This window comes from Lutra lutra, chromosome 6, assembly GCF_902655055.1.
Source record: "Lutra lutra chromosome 6, mLutLut1.2, whole genome shotgun sequence".
Taxonomy (NCBI): domain Eukaryota; kingdom Metazoa; phylum Chordata; class Mammalia; order Carnivora; family Mustelidae; genus Lutra; species Lutra lutra.
In genome coordinates, this window is record NC_062283.1 from 45,256,258 (window position 1) to 45,272,827 (window position 16,570).

Genomic DNA, 16,570 nt, shown 5'->3' on the forward strand with positions numbered 1-16,570 from the left:
ATGATTATTGTCTAAATTTTCCTTACCTATAGTTTCTAAATTTTTCATAAATCCTATTGCTTTTGCAATATTGTACCTTTTAACAATTGTTACAAAATTATTTTTTAAAAATCTATACGTACCACACAAATATGGGTTAATATTCAGAAACTATTAAAAATTGAATGTCCTCTTTGAACATGATACTAAATAGGAAATCATAAAAGATAAATTTGTTTGATAGGTATACATCAGTAAACACCATAAAACTATAACTTGGTGTAAAAATCACATGTCTTTTATGTTAAATTTTTATCAACTAGTTGATGTGTAAATGAATAATATTACAACAACAAAAAGAAATATTATGTAATTTTGTAGAGAAATAGATTGACAACCATTACAAATAATAAGACATAATAGATGACTGTAGGAAAGAAGATCATTACATTCAACAAAAGTTTGTAAAAAATTATAGAATAATACAAATAGAATTATAGACATTAGAAGATGTTATAATTCTAATATTTGTAAATGTTTTTGGTTCTGATAATTATAACATCAAACAAACAAACAAAAATCCTTTAAGAATGGCATGTAATTACTAGCTAATAAAGAAAATTGTGGGACACTTGTACCTTTCTTCTTTAGCCAGACACACCACATGACATACAAGAGCCTTTGGAACTTTGTTGTGTATTTATACAAGGTTCCAAACAAGATGCAACAGCAACAAGACCATGTCAGAAAAGTACTGGAAAAAGTGAAAGGCTTAACACTGTATGCTACAGATGAAAATATCAACATACTAATAACCAATTTTTCTTGCTGGGAAATTATTTCCAAAACTTGCTGAAAACTTCTCAAACTAATATTCTTTGTGATTGTACATTGCTTATTACATGGTATCAGCTGTAAAGATTCTCCTGTCATTTTACTTCAGGGAAGATGCTGAAACTGGTATCTATGCAATGAAAGCTGAAATGGAGATAGTAACTCTGGGGTAATTTTATTACCTTGAAAGCTAATTACTTTGTTTATTGCCATAACTCTATAGGAGAGTTTCTCAATCTCAATAAAATTGACATTGGAGCAGAATAATTCTTTGTTATAGAAAATGTCCTGTGAATTGTAATATGTTTAGTAGCATCCCTGGCCTCTACCCACTACATGCCAGCAGCATGTCCCCTTCCCCCACCAGAACTGTGCCAACCAAAAATGTCTACAGATATTGCCAAATTTCCCCAGAAGGGACAAAAATCACCCCTGACTGAGAACTACTCTACAACAAAGATAGGCAAACATATAACATTTTTTTAAAAATGGTTTTGTGTTGGGGTGCCTAGGTGGCTCAGTGGGTTAAAGCCTCTGCCTTCAGCTCAGGTCATGATCCCAGAGTCCTGGGATTGAGCCCTGCGTTAAGCTCTCTGCTCCGCGGGGAGCTTGCTTCCCCGGTCTCTCTACCTGCCTCTCTGCCTATTTGCGATCACTCTCTCTCTGTCAAATAAATAAATTAAATCTTTTTTAAAAAATGGTTTTGTGAAACAAAAGTTCATGATTAAGACTTTAAGGAAAAAATATTCATTCAAGCACCAATCTCAAATTGAAGTAGGAAAATACTCAGAAAGCATTTTATTTGACCAATACACAGTTTGAGTTCTGAGAGTTGCTTCTATAAAACTGTGTCATCACAATCACCCAAATCTTTAGGTTTCAGGAGTTGAAGAAAAAGTCTTTACCTTAGTCAAATACCGTTAGGAAGTTAGAGAAAAGGCAGCTAAAATGAATTTGTGACAACATAAAAATCAGCAGTACACTATACTGGAAGATGGTAATAAAAAATTCTTGATCTTGTTTTTAATTAATTTAATAGATTGGATGGGCAGAAAACATAATAGTAATATAATTCTGAGAAAATAATTTTTATTCCTTCTCTTAGTTGAAAGTGAGTATGTCTGTATTATCACAGATATTTCCGTGGTGGCCATCGGAGCAATGCAGGATCTGTTCTGTAAAGAGCAACATAATAAATATTTTAGGCCTTGTAGGCCCTCAAGGCTGTCACAACTACTCTAACCTGCCATCCTAATGGGAAACCAACACTGCACTATGTGAGAGTTCCAGCTTCTCCACATTCTTGCCCCGTACTTTCCATGGTCTGTTCTTGTTCTTTCTTTCAATTTGTGTTATTCCCATAGTGTATAGTAGTTTCTCAATGGGATTTTAATTCTCATTGTCATGAGGACTAATGACTTTGAGTGTCCTTTCATATGTTTACTTGCTATCTCTAATCTCTTCTTTTGCATTTTATGTTTTTGTTTTTTAAGCCCTTTATATATTATGGAATTCAGATTTCTATCAGATGTACATTTTGCAAATATTTTCTCCAAGACATGGCTTGTACTTTTATTTATTTTTAATAGTGCCTTTTGAAGATCAGAACTCTCATGTTTATTGATAACTAATTCACTGTTGTTATTTTCCTCTTATGATTCATCCTTTTATAGCCTATATTTATATATAGTAAATACTACTATATGAGTAAACCATGACATCAAATAATGTAAGTCTTCCGGCTTATTTTTCTTTTCTTTTTTCAAAATTGTTTTGACTATTCTAGGTCCTCTGCTTTTCCATATAAGTTTTGTAGCAAATTTATCAATTTCTATTTGCTGAGATTATATTAAATCAATAGATCATTTTTTTCTAAAATGATATAATAAATGCATATAGTGTCTATATCTATAGCTACCTGTGGTGTATATATATATATTTGATATATTTATCAAATATTCATGTTTCTAGAGTAGCAGATGTAGATTTTTAGCACATGATCCCTTTATCTAAACCTAACCATGTAATAATTTCTACTCATAGAAAATTAATGAAAAATAACTTCTAAAGAATATTCAGTGACATGTTTCCATTTTGCTTGCAAAACAACATTGGATTTATATGATATCCAAATCCATAATTTGACTACCTATGTGTTTGAAATCTTGGATCTTTCCCATTCTACAGTTGGATGTATTTCCTAGGTGATTTCAACAAGTTATGGGGATTTAAATAGCACTTACATAATTATAACTCTTAAAATTACATCTGAAGCTCTTATTTTTTTCCATGCACTTTGGGCTTAGAAGGCTCTATCACTACTCACTTCTGCTTGAAAGTTTTGCTGATTTTCCTGAGACCTATTCTTTCCTCATTCTTCCCTATTTCAATGAATAGCAAATGTGTTCATCCAGTTGCTCATGACAAAAGTCATTCTTGACCTCTTTATTTATTTCATACCCACATCTACTTATGAGATAATCCTACTGGTTTTACTTTCAAACTATATTCCAAATCTGAATATGTTTCATGGCTTCCATTGATCCACTCTCACGTAAGACACTATAATTTGTGGCTCAGTTACTGCAATAACCACTTAGCTGGTTGATCTGTTCCAACTTTTTTTTTTTTTTAAAGATTTTATGTATTTATTTGAGAGAGAGCATGAGCGAGGAGAAGGTCAGAGGGAGAAGCAGACTCCCCATGGAGCTGGGAGCCTGATGTGGGACTCGATCCCGGAACCCCGGGATCATGACCTGAGCCGAAGACAGTCGTCCAACCAACTGAGCCACCCAGGCGTCCCTCTGTTCCATCTTTTATTTCCTAGCATCATTATCCCCCTTAGCAGTCAGAATTATTATTATTTTTAAATATTACACTCAGAATAAAATCTGAATATTCACTGTGATCCACACTTACAAGATTTAGCCCAAATTTGCTCCACTGATCTTATTATCCCTATCTCTTCCCTTGCTCTCCAGCCACAATGGCCATCTAGACATGCCTTTGAGATGTTGGGTCTTTTCTCATGTCAGGATCTTGTTCACTCTTTTGTATGTAAGCTTTTCGTGCAGATAATCATAGGACTTATTTCTTGATTACATTAATTTCTATTCTAACTTCAATTTCAGAGTAGATTTTCCTGACCACTCAATCTCAATTTAAAATAGCATTATCAGGGGCACCTGGGTGGCTCAGTGGGTTAAAGCCTCTGCCTTCAGCTCAGGTCATGATCCCAAGGTCCTGGGATCAAGCCCCACATCGGGCTCTCTGCTCAGCGGGGAGGGAGCCTGCTTCCCCCTCTCTCTCTGCCTGCCTCTCTGCCTACTTGTGATCTCTGTCTGTCAAATAAATAAATAAAAATCTTTAAAAAAAATAAATAAATAAAATAGCATTATCAGCATCCTGATTAATTTTTTATTGTACTTATAAGCAACTGACTACACAAAAATTCACACATAAATACATGCATATGTGGGGCACCTGGGTGGCTCAGTGGGTTAAGCCGCTGCCTTCGGCTCAGGTCATGATCTTGGGGTCCTGGGATCAAGTCCCGCATCAGGCTCTCTGCTCAGCAGGGAGCCTGCTTCCCTCTCTCTCTCTCTCTCTCTCTCTCTCTCTCTGCCTGCCTCTCTGCCTACTTGTGATCTCTCTCTGTCAAATAAATAAATAAATAAGTCTTTAAAAAATTACATGCATATGTATATAGGTATATGAATCGATATACACATATATATGTAATTTTTTGTTGATTTCCAGTCGAAGGCAAGTGCCATGAAGTCAGAGACTTTTTGATTAATGAAATATCTTCAGCAATAAGAAAAATGTCTAAATCATAGCAGGTGCTCAATTAACTATCTGCTTAACAGGAAGGAAGGAAGGAAGGAAAGGGGAGAGAAGGGAGGGAGGGAGGGAGGAGGGAAGGAAGGAAAGAAAGAGAAAGGAAAGAAGAAAGAAAGAAAGTAAGAAAGAAAGAAAGAAAGAAAAAGAAGGAAGAAAAGAAAAAATTCTTGAGCTATTTTGTATTACAAATTTATGTTAAGTTACCAGATAATAAATTCCATTGGCTTTCTATATTATAATATGTTATTTTTAGTTCAATATTTATTTTGTTTTTACTTATACACAAAATATGAGCAATCTATTTTGGAGGAATATAATTATTAATAAAAAGTGTACATCTTCTTTATATAAATAAGATTAAATTTGTGTCCACCTCATCTGTTGATCTATAAACTAATCACCTAAAATTTGAATGAATTTTCAGGGCAGGTTGAAGATATGCTAAATTAAAATGCCAGCTATATGACATATTAATGGCAGACAGAGTCATCCTACATAGCAGCTTACAGTAATATACAAGAAGCTTATGTGAGTTGTCATCCATGGTGGGGTGACACAGATAAGGTAGACACAATGAGTTTCTAAGAAGAGGACAAACTGAAATCACAAGAGCAGACACTCTAAACTGCCTGCCTTATTTTGTTTGGGCTACATCATGGTCAGTTTTATGTAGCATGCTCCAGGAGGAATAGAAACAGGAATTTATTCTTCTATTTTTAATTTTATTCTTTTATTCTTTCTTTCTTTATTTAAATATTTATTTTTTACTTTATTCTTTTATTCTTAAGGAAAGTTAACAAGGCTCTCAATCCCTATTTAGGCAAGGCAGATAGTCTAGAATAATTTGGTTACCTAGTTCTTCATAGAATAAAATTCAGTTGTTCAGTATATAGCCAAGATGTTAATCATATTGTAAAATATTGCCTGGAATTTCTGCCTTTAAATGATTTTTATGATCTTCTTACTTGGTACCAGAATATAAGTACTCACAAAGCAGCTTAGCAAATAAAAATGTTTTAATCACATTTATTTTTAATGGTGCCTCCATGTACCTTAAAATGGTTACTTCAATTTTTCAAAAGTATCATTTATCTTGATTTTTTTTTTAAATCTCATAATTTTTTTGGATAGATTTTAAAGAACACAACCCTGGAAGAATTTGTTTTTTGGATTCCTTCATATGAAGTTTGGTTCTTTGGTTGTTCAGGGTTGGGTTTATCTATTAATAATTACCTACACAAAACCTAATTTAAATTTGATGTCACCATATTTAGTAGGGAATTTACAAAAATTCACCACCAGACCTTTTCAGAGTGAGCAGAATTATATATATAATTATTTGTACCCCAAACTGGCCAATTAGTGTGTCAAAATAATTGGATGGTTACACCGAAGTTGATCAGTAGCAGGTGAAATTTGCATAAAACTGTTTAGGTCTAGCTCAGAGTTTCTCAGTCATTAAAGTGAAAACAAACCACTGGGAGCTTGTTAAAATACAGGTTCTGATTAAGGTGTGTGATGGGCCCTGGGAATCTATACTTCTAAGAATCTCTCAGGTAATGCCAGGCATTAAAACTGACAAACATCTAAGCCTTAAGTACAAAATCTGCATAGTCAGATATTTTCCAAAAAAAAAAATCAGTGATTTAATATCCTCTTATAGATGGGTTAATTCATCATTGTCTATTGCCAACTATTTTAAGTTAGAGTTATGCCTAACCTTCTAGACTTCAGTGCTTCATTTTTCCACCCTAGAAGGAAATATACCCTTTTTCTTCAAATTGAAAGAGAAATGAATGTGTACACTTTCAGCACTTTCCTCTTTATATTTTAGAATTTAGAGCTATTTCTATGGTATAGCAGAAAATGCAGACAGTATTACAATATAAATTCATAAGTAGGTTGGTGTTTTATTTGGCTGAGATGAAAATAAGGAGCGTCCAGGGAATATAGCTATTGGAAAGTTGAATTTTTCATGGGGCCTGATGCATAAAAGCACTAAGTACCTTTTGAAATATGTTAATTGAATTGAGCCTACAAAATGTTTCAGGAATAAAAAAAACACTGCATATGATTCCCTTTGGATGCCATTTCACAATCTTACCACAGAAATATACTAAAAAATGTGAATTCATTTTCATAATAAGTCTGTATTGAGGTAATTATAGGAAAGCAATGAAAACAAGTGATACAAGCAGTGCCTTAAGGTCTTACTTCTATAGACAATACATGTATAGAAAAAGTTATGAATATAGATATGATACTGGTTTGCCAATCATTCCTTGGTAGTTGGAGAATACACTTTTTGACGTGTTTATGTTTTTCTGAAATTTCTGAAGCTGTCACTCTCTTATTACAAGAACCTCCTATTAATGAACCAAAGACCCACTAATGCTTTGTTGACATAGAGTTAACAGTGGATACTTGAAACGATATCCACAAAGGCACCTTTTTGCTATTTAAATGCAATTACTTGGTTGTTGCTATAGTGATTGCTAGAAGAGTATGCACATTTGCCCTGTAATCGCCTATGGGTTAAATAAACGTCATGGATGTTCTTGATTTTCATTTCTAAAATTGTTGAAGCAACCTTTTCACTAATAAGTCTCAGATAAAAACAATATGCTGCAAGCCTGTGGAGTGTTAAGGATGATCCCCTATGCTTGAAGTAGCTAATAATCACTGCATTATGGTTCATAGTTTAAGTAGAAAATTTAAATAAGAGGTGTGACACTGTTAGTATAAAAATGATTTTTTTAAGACCATATTTATTTATTTGAGAGAGAGAGCACACATGCATGAACACAAGTCAGGGGAGCAAGGAGCAGAGGGAAAGGGAGAAGCAGATTCCCCATTCAGCAGGGAGCTCACCCGGGGCTCAATTCCAGAGTCCTGGGATCATGACCTGAGCTGAAGCCAGATGCTTCACTGACTGAGCCACCCAGGCGCCCCTAAAAATAAATTTGGTATCAGGTATCCATAAGCATTTGATCAAATGAAAACTGAAATCATCTATTATGTAAATAATAAAATTTAGATGACCAAATTTGTTGACGCTTTACATTTCTAGTTATTTTTCTGAATTCATTTGGCATCCATATAGTTAGAAGAATAAACAAAGTAATCAGATATGAAGCAAGAGCTTCTAAATCCCCTTGAATCAGACTCCTCCTATGCTGCATCTCTGCAATCATTTGTTGGATATTTAATATTTCAAAAAAGAATATTTATTTTGTAATCACCTAAAATTAGATAAAATCTAATAAACTTATGAAGAAGCTATCATGTATATATAATTTGTCTAATTATATGCTGTTGATCCACTTTCAAAATATGTTTTAGGGGTGTCTGGGTGGTTCTGTCAGTTAAATGTCTGCCTTTGGCTCAGGTCATGATCCCACAATCCTGGGATGGACCCTCAAGTCGGGCTCCCTGCTCAGCAGAGAACCTCCTTCTCCCTCTCCCTCTGCCTGCAGCTCCCCCTGTTCGTGCTCTCTGCCTCTCTCTCACTTTCTGTCAAATAAATAAATAAAATCTTTAGAAATATGTGTGTTTTAAATTGCCTACAAATAGAAAAAGAAAAGGTAGCTACCATGAAGAGTTTTCTGCTGAGCACTTGAAGAATTTCTGTTTCTGGCCTTGCCAATATAGGCAATTATTAATAGAAATAAGGGTGTTATTAAAAATAGGATTTACCATGCCATGGGAGGGCATGAGAAGTATATATTTTGTATTTCATGTTTGTAACTAAATTTGAAATCACATCGAAGAGCTACATTTTGTTTTACTTTCCATGATTTTAACCATGAAACCAGAAGAAAAGGAAATACAAATTTATCAGTGGGCAGAGGAAGTATGCCCCAGAATATAAAAATGTCTCTCAGTGATATAGAGGGAATCTACCATGTTTGTCACATCATGCATTAGCATTGCCTTTCTTCAACCACATCACACTTAAACTCCATCATGGGAAGGGTACGGGAGGGGCTGCTTATTAAAATTGTGACAGAAAATGAAAGGTGACACTTTTGAAAATTAACTAATAAATTGAGAAACTTAACATAGATCTATCTCTTCTGTAACATCAATGACATTGTCTTAAAAATAATTATAAATAGGGCGCCTGGGTGGCTCAGTGGGTTAAGCCGCTGCCTTCGGCTCAGGTCATGATCCCAGAGTCCTGGGATCGAGTCCCGCATCGGGCTCGCTGCTCAGCAGGAAGCCTGCTTCCCTTCCTCTCTCTCTCTGCCTGCCTCTCTGCCTACTTATGATCTCTCTCTGTCAAATAAATAAATAAAATCTTTAAAAAAAATTAAAAAAATAATAATTATAAATAATTATAGCAGTACCACTGGCATCTTCCACCAACATGTCAGTTACACTTCTTCCCCTGAGATGATTCTGCTCCTGATATGAGAAGGCAGAGTGGAGATCAGGTTTTATGGTGTGAGTGCAGGAGTGCTGTGTGTGAATCTGTGTGGGGGGGAATATTGTCACACACACGCTTAGTAAGTAATAGTAAGCTGCTCTTTCTGCCTCTGGAGTATAGTCGTAGCGCCGAGTGTTCCATACTTTGTCAAAAGGCATTAAGAGCTTCTTTTGACAAAGTAAGTAAGTGGGTAAGGCTTCTGACAGCCTCTGAAATCAAACATGTAATGACTTGTGGTGTGATGCTCATAAATTAAGAAGACTAGTTCCCCTAGGCTATGCTCCCCAGAGCCTTTATTACCTGAATCCCAGTGGAGACTGTTTGGAAACACAGAAGGGAGGAGCAAGCTGCTCAGATATTTCTCCTGTCGGTCTGCCTTAGCAACTCTCCTGGAAGTGGCTACATCTCCTCCATGACTCCAAATCCCATGGAAAAGGTCCACAAACCTCCAGCTTCCATCCAGTCTCTGGGCTACTTCAGGTGACACTATTATTTCCCTTTCCTTCTCCAGTCTAGGAGTGGTGGGTGGTTTCCTGCTGTTACTAATATCTTGGCTCCCTGTCCCTCCTCCAGTTTGTCCCTGGTTCCTTTTTTATCTTCTTAAGCATACCTCTGAACTGAGTTCTCTTTTTTTTTTTTAATTTTATTTATTTATTTGACAGAGAGAGATCACAAGTAGATATGCCTTGTATATGTAACCCATTCTACTCATGAATAAGAAATTAAGAAAGCCAAACTTTATATGTGAATATATACTTATTAAAGGCAGAGTCATAGTGTTTAAGAACATGGAATATGAACCTTGAGTCCTAAACCAGTAACTTTTTCTTTGTGATACTTTGGGTCACTTTCCCTCTTTAGACTTTGATTTCCATGTGAATGTAAGAGGGATAAACCTCACAAGTTCCTGTGATATGATTGTTTTTGTTTCCATTTTACCGTAGAAGAAACGGATTAATTATTTTATTCTCTGAAACTCAAAGTCCAGTAACCAGAGTGTAGAAGGGCTGGATTTTAAATCTCCAAAGTCCTTGCATTTATAAATGTTTATTTGTAAATAGTGCCTTATATAGTTGTTCATATCATGTTCTGTTAGCTAGATTTTATTAACACTATCAGTTTTCCTGGGAAACATTTGTCAGAGACCCATCAAGCCACTCTCAGAGGTAGCAAAAATTCAAATAAATTAAGAATCTGAATTTATGATGCCTCAAATGTCACCTGAATTTTGAATTTGGGGAAAAAAATTGCAAATCCAAATAAATTTCCAATGAGTTTTTTTTTTTCCCCTACAGTGAAAACATCACAAATCCAGGAAAAAATTGGGTTCTTTAAGTGACTGTAATTTAGGTAAATATTTCTAAAAGAAGTAAGTAATGAGATGTTTGGCCTGTATTTTAATAGTGAGTCATTAAAAGCCTGTTTTTTTCATAATTAATTATAGAAATTATTTTTCCGATTCTTTTCTCATCTGAATATATGTCGAGATTTAAATAATGCTTAACATTCAAAGAAATTGAAACTTAAAAGGCTCTGGATATTGTAGTAACATAATTCTCCTTTGAAGCTTAAAGCTATAAATTCATGGCAATTAAAAAACCAATGAATTATCTGTTCTTTGTCGTGATGTGGCAGGTGGTTGACTTTAAAGAACAAGGACTAGTGAAAGCCAAATTCTACCCAACCATGGAAATTGTATGACCCAATTAAAGAGCTATCACAGCATTTCCTTTTGAACTAAGACATTAAATTCTTTGAACAGAAAGGTCCTTATACCTAAAGCAGCTATTTGCTATGGTATATGATTGTAAATATATAGATTTCTTGGAAAGTAGATGAAAATGAGGAATGAAACAGAAATCTTGCTTTGAAACCTTTTCTGATATATGATGGTTAAATCTCTCTTAAGGAAATTTCTTTGTGGCTGCTATTATTCTGTGTTTCCTTAGAAGTCTAGCTAGTGTCTCTTCTTTCATGGAGCATATCCTTCCATCCTGTTCATTAAATGTCTGAGGTTCTTGAAAAGTGCTCAATTACTTTTCTGTCCTCTTATATACATATATATGCTTTTATAATTGTACTTCTTTTATTCACGTTAAATGTGAAATTGGGCACTGCTTTAATCTTGGTTTTGGAATGGCAAAGGACACAAGGGTCAGAAAGCTATTCTGACAATACTTGTATCCAAAATCAAGGAGTATTCAAAAGTAAATCTTAGGTATCCAAAATCCTCATTAAAGTATATGTCTCCTCAATCCAAATGCTTTATATTCGGACAAATGCTAGAGTTTATGCCTTAGCTGATAACACAAGATGGTTGAGAGGTTTTTCTCCCTAAGGGAAGAAGTATCATATAAATGTTGGTAATACCAGGACTTCTAAGTGGATAGGAAAATAAATTGTTAAGCATAAAACACAGTTCTGGGGTACATTTTGATGGATGATGTTTACATAGATTACTTTAAGACTGAGTCATAAAGGTCACTATGACAGATATATTAATTTGATCATATAAATGAGAAAAAATATTTGAATGAGACAGCTATTTTCCTTTCTTGATGGAAAACTGAACATGTTGATTTGTTCATCAAAATTCAGAGGTGGACTGTTTCATTTTCTTTGACAGCTAATATTCAAAGCTTTCTGTTTTCTATTTATCTTTGCCTTTTAACAAACTATGAGTACTGGTTCAAAAAGAATATGTTTCATACAGGTAAAAATGTGATGACACTTTTTAAAATGGTGTTAACTGAATAAATATAAATGAAGAACTGTATTGCTAAATGCAATGTTCCCTATGAGAGAAGTTCACCATTTAGTAATTTGTTTCTGACTGTATAAAACTAAAGTAGGATAGTTTTCTAGGTAATATATAAAACTCATGTAAAACCTACAATTACAAAACCCCTCAGTATATATTATAGTCTTCCATTCTCGAAAATCTACATGAGGTAGAAAATGCAGGGATTTTTAATCTCCATTTACCAATGTAGGAATTCTGACTCAGGAGGATGGATGAAGCCATGTGGTATAAATAGCAGACATAAGAAAAGAACCTAATTCTTCTGAAATATCAATGAGGTGAGAAGACGAATGACAGAGTTGAGTGTATAAAAAACAAATACAGAAAAGAAAGAAAAATACAGAGTGGTAAAATGAGAAGAAAGAATGGAAAATGCAGTATGTCTAAAGCTTCTAGAGGGATGCAGTGGAGAGAAAGGAATCCTTAATTCTCAAGGCAGGGGTGGGGTACAATTCAGAGAGCTGGATGAACTCTTTTTCCTCCAAGCAAATTAATAGGGAGATAAAGGTAAGTTTAGAAATTCTCAAGAATTACCATTTTGATTGGCTAAGCATACACTATTTTAATGCTGCTAGGTAACTTTAATAGGAGTAATGAAAATAAATATTTTAAATTTCTTCTGGAGAATGAAGTATTTCTAAATACAAAAGAGAGCTGCCCTTGAACACGGGTGCCATTAACATTATAAGGGTGACTTAATAAGATAAGAGGCCTGATCTGACCTCCAATGGCTAGGTCCATCATAAGTGGTGTAGCACTGTAACCTTAGTTGGGGCCAGAATCTGTCAAATTTCTCAAAGCTTAATCAATGGGCAGGTATAATTGTGCATTAGACATTTTGGGGTTGCAAGAAATAAAGATTAATTCAGGCTTATTTGAACTAATAGGGATATATTGAAAAGGCATGCAGGAAAGTAAGGAAAAAATAAAAAAATCATCAACCAAGGACTAATACTTCAGTTTCAGGATCAATGCAGCTCTGGGAATCATTTTCTTAGCAGCAGACATCTTTTTGATTCTCTGTTTCCCTGCCCATTCTCTTTGTATCATATCCATACATCCTGAGTCAGAGGATGTTATTGGCAGAGCTCATTGCCTTGTGGTACAGAATGGTCATGTCGGGCCACTTTAATGAGGTATTAGAAAAATTTGTAAATGGTCTCTTGTATCAGTTTCTATTGTCTTTATAAGGCTCAGTTCAAAAGCAGAACAGATTGTAAGCAATAACCTTATATTACTTCCCTGAACCCATTATTTCCTCCAAGGAAAATGTAGGGGGTGTCAGTCAAGGTGAGACCCCTGGCTTCTCCTGCTCTGTTTTGCTGAACTACTTGAAGAGAGTCAAGCAAAAAGACATAAGGCAAAAGCTAGACCCTGGGATTGAGACTGCAGTAGGAATTCCCCCCACAGAATTTAAAGTTGCTCCATCAGCTGCAGGCAGCTGACAGCAGCTTTTTATCTGGAAAATATTTTGCCTGATGTTTTCTAAAACTTTGGAAAATCATTCAACTTGTTAGTGAAGCTGAAAAGACAGATCTTTGATATGTAGCAGCAGGTTAGAAACTCTTCCACTCTTCTCAGCTGTCAAGGTGGGAGGAAACTTTTCAATGTGCATCATCACAGAAGGCATTTCAGGACATGATTGTCTTAGAAGTTTAAGAATAAGATGCTTCAAAAAAAAAAAAAAAGAATAAGATGCTTCCAAGGCCAAAGGCATTGTTAGAATCTGAAGTCGCTGATGAATTGAAGGGCATCAGAAGCAAAAGGCAATATTGCTCACTCATCCTACTAGAGTGAAGGAGGATATACACTTCAGTAGCAAAGACAGCGTAGTTGAGAGTAAGAACTTCCAGTAGGTTTTATTTCACACACCAATTTGAATCACATAGCAGTGTCTTAGAGGTATTCTTGAAGAAAAGTAGTTAGCTATGCTCTCACTATTCCAAGGGTCAGGTATGGACCAGGAGAACCAACATCATCTGGGCATCACCCAAGACCTATCTAATGAAAATCTGTATTTTCAGTTGTGATAAAATATGCATAGCAGTAAAATTTACCATCTAAATTAGTTTTGAATGTTCTATTCATTGTGTTAAGTACATTCCAATGTTGTGCGACCAATCTCCAGAACTCTTACATCTTACAAAACTGAAGTTCTATGCCTATCGTACAAAACTGCAATTTGGACGAATCTTGAGGACATTACGTATGCTAAATGAAATAAGCCAGTCACAAGGAGACAAATACTGTATAATTCTCCTTTTATGAGAGCCTGTATTTTAACAATATCCCCACATGATTCATTTGAACATTAGGACACTAATTTAGATACATCTCTGGGCTCAGTAGGTATGAGCAACATAAAAGGTTAACAGCACAATTATTGGACTTTTTAATCCCTGGTAGAGTAGAAAGAACTTAGATTTGGAGTTCCAGTGGATCTGTTTTATGATCCTATCTCTGTTGCCTACCAGCCATTTGATAATAGGTAATTTAAATTCTCTAAACCTCATTTTTAAAAATCTGTAATATGGTCATGATAAAAGCCCATTATGATTTTTTTCATGATGGTTAAAGGAGATACATACTGACTATTTATTGCAGCCCTTGGCACATATTAAGTACACTTAGTAAATAATTCACTATTATTGTTATCTGGATCAAAAACACTACCACTAATGGCCTTGCAAATGTATTTGGTATTCTAGCAAGATAAGAAGTCCTTGAAATTTATAGAATCTTGACCTAAGAGAACAATCTCAAATAAATATATTGAATGTGATTTAAGGACATGGGCATTATGAAAGTCAAAAGGCTGTGCAGTTTTCAATAATTTTGAAAACCATCATTATAAAAGACTAAGACACCCAAATAATTCCAGAATTTGCTTCTTTCTGCCTCCAGAAGGAGAACACTCACAACCAATCCAGCAGCTATTACAATTATTCAAGGTTATCAACGTTAATTCTGAAAGTATTTTAAGTCATATTTTTTTTTGTCCTAATGAAGTTTGAATTAATTCATCCCCCTTTTTTTCTGGAAACAAAGAATGTGGTAACCACTAATATGGCATAGACACGCTCCAGATTAAATAATAATTCAGTTCCTTTAGCCCATTTTACCATGAACACCAACCAACCTTTTCCTCTTTTATTACAGCCTCACATGTGTGACACTGGCTAATATTTTTGTAACAAAATTTCCTGAATGAATGTTTTATACATTCCAACTTTACACCTAGTAATGTGTTTAGTCACCACATCTCTAAGTTAGATCTGACTCTCATTATGTCTCTGATCCAATGTGCCTAAACCAATATTCTAGTAGCCAGCCTGGGTTTTCCCAATCAATGACAGAAGCTTTTCCTAAAACAGGGAGTCAAAATAGATTACTGCTTGTGATGAGTTCAATTTTTATTTGATTTATAAAGGTACTGTTCAAAAAGATTATCCTAGAGGTGGGACCAATGAAAAATCAGGGAAAACATTACCATTTTGGACTGAGCATGGATGGGGAATTTGATTCCCGAAGATTAAGAACAATAGGAAAAATGAAAGTTAAAATAAAAAAATCACGAGAAAGACTTCTGAGAAAAGACTTCTTGTAAAAGGTAAAATTAAATGTTATGATGATAAATTATGAGAAAAAGTCATGGGAATGAAAATATATGCTTTACTGTCAAAGAAACAGAATCTGACATAATGGAAATAAAAATTGTTTTGTTTAGAAGTCAATGTGTATTGATTAAACTATGTGTTAAAGCAAAACAAATTTTACAAAGGGATACACAAACTTAACTCTAACACCTAAATAAATGTGCATCAATTCAGGAAGACTCCTGAACAAAATAGTACATTAGATTAAAAATTATGCAATCTCTTAAGAGCTGTACTTATTTTATAAATCATATGTACTTGTATATGTATGTATATACACATTAATATGTGTGTATGCATAAAGAAATAAAAATGATAACATATATAATTGTTATATATAAGTGGAGCTCTTTAGCTAAACATATATCATATATATGATATGAGCTAAATGGTAAATGCTATTGTTTTTCTTTCTTTTACTAAGTTTACTTTTTTTTTTAAAAGAATTATTTTATTTATTTATTTGACAAACAGAGATCATAAGTAGGCAGAGAGGCAGGCGAGGTGGGGGGAAGCAGGCTCCCTGCCCAGCAGAGAGCCCAATGTGGGGTTCGATTCCAGGACCCTGGGTTCATGACCTGAGCCGAAGGCAAAGTCTTTAACCCACTGAGCCACCCAGGTGCCCCTAAATTTACTTTTTTATTTGTAGAAATCTTGACAGTGTGAATGGTTCCATCCACTTTTTAAGACACTAGGGTGTAACTTTATGCAGTGCCAAAATTTTAGGAAGAAAATACAGAGATTTATTGGGAAAAGTGGAGTTTTTTTTTCATGAAATGCTAATACATATGTTGGTTACATGTAGACCTTCAAAAATACCAGCACAATTATTCTTTCATTTTACCACGCAAAACCAATAAATTAAATCTTAAGATGAGGTTCAATGTTGAACTGTATAATAAATAACACATGTGGGGCGCCTGGGTGGCTCAGTGGGTTAAGCCGCTGCCTTCAGCTCAGGTCATGATCTCAGAGTCCTGGGATCGAGCCCCGCATCAGGCTCTCTGCTCAGCGGGGAGACTGCTT

At 34.7% G+C, this 16,570-nt stretch overlaps 1 protein-coding gene across 1 annotated transcript in view; it reads left to right on the forward strand.

The window, feature by feature from the left end:
* Positions 1-16,570, forward strand: part of EYS (eyes shut homolog) — a 1,828,849-nt gene that overhangs the window by 1,047,533 nt on the left and 764,746 nt on the right.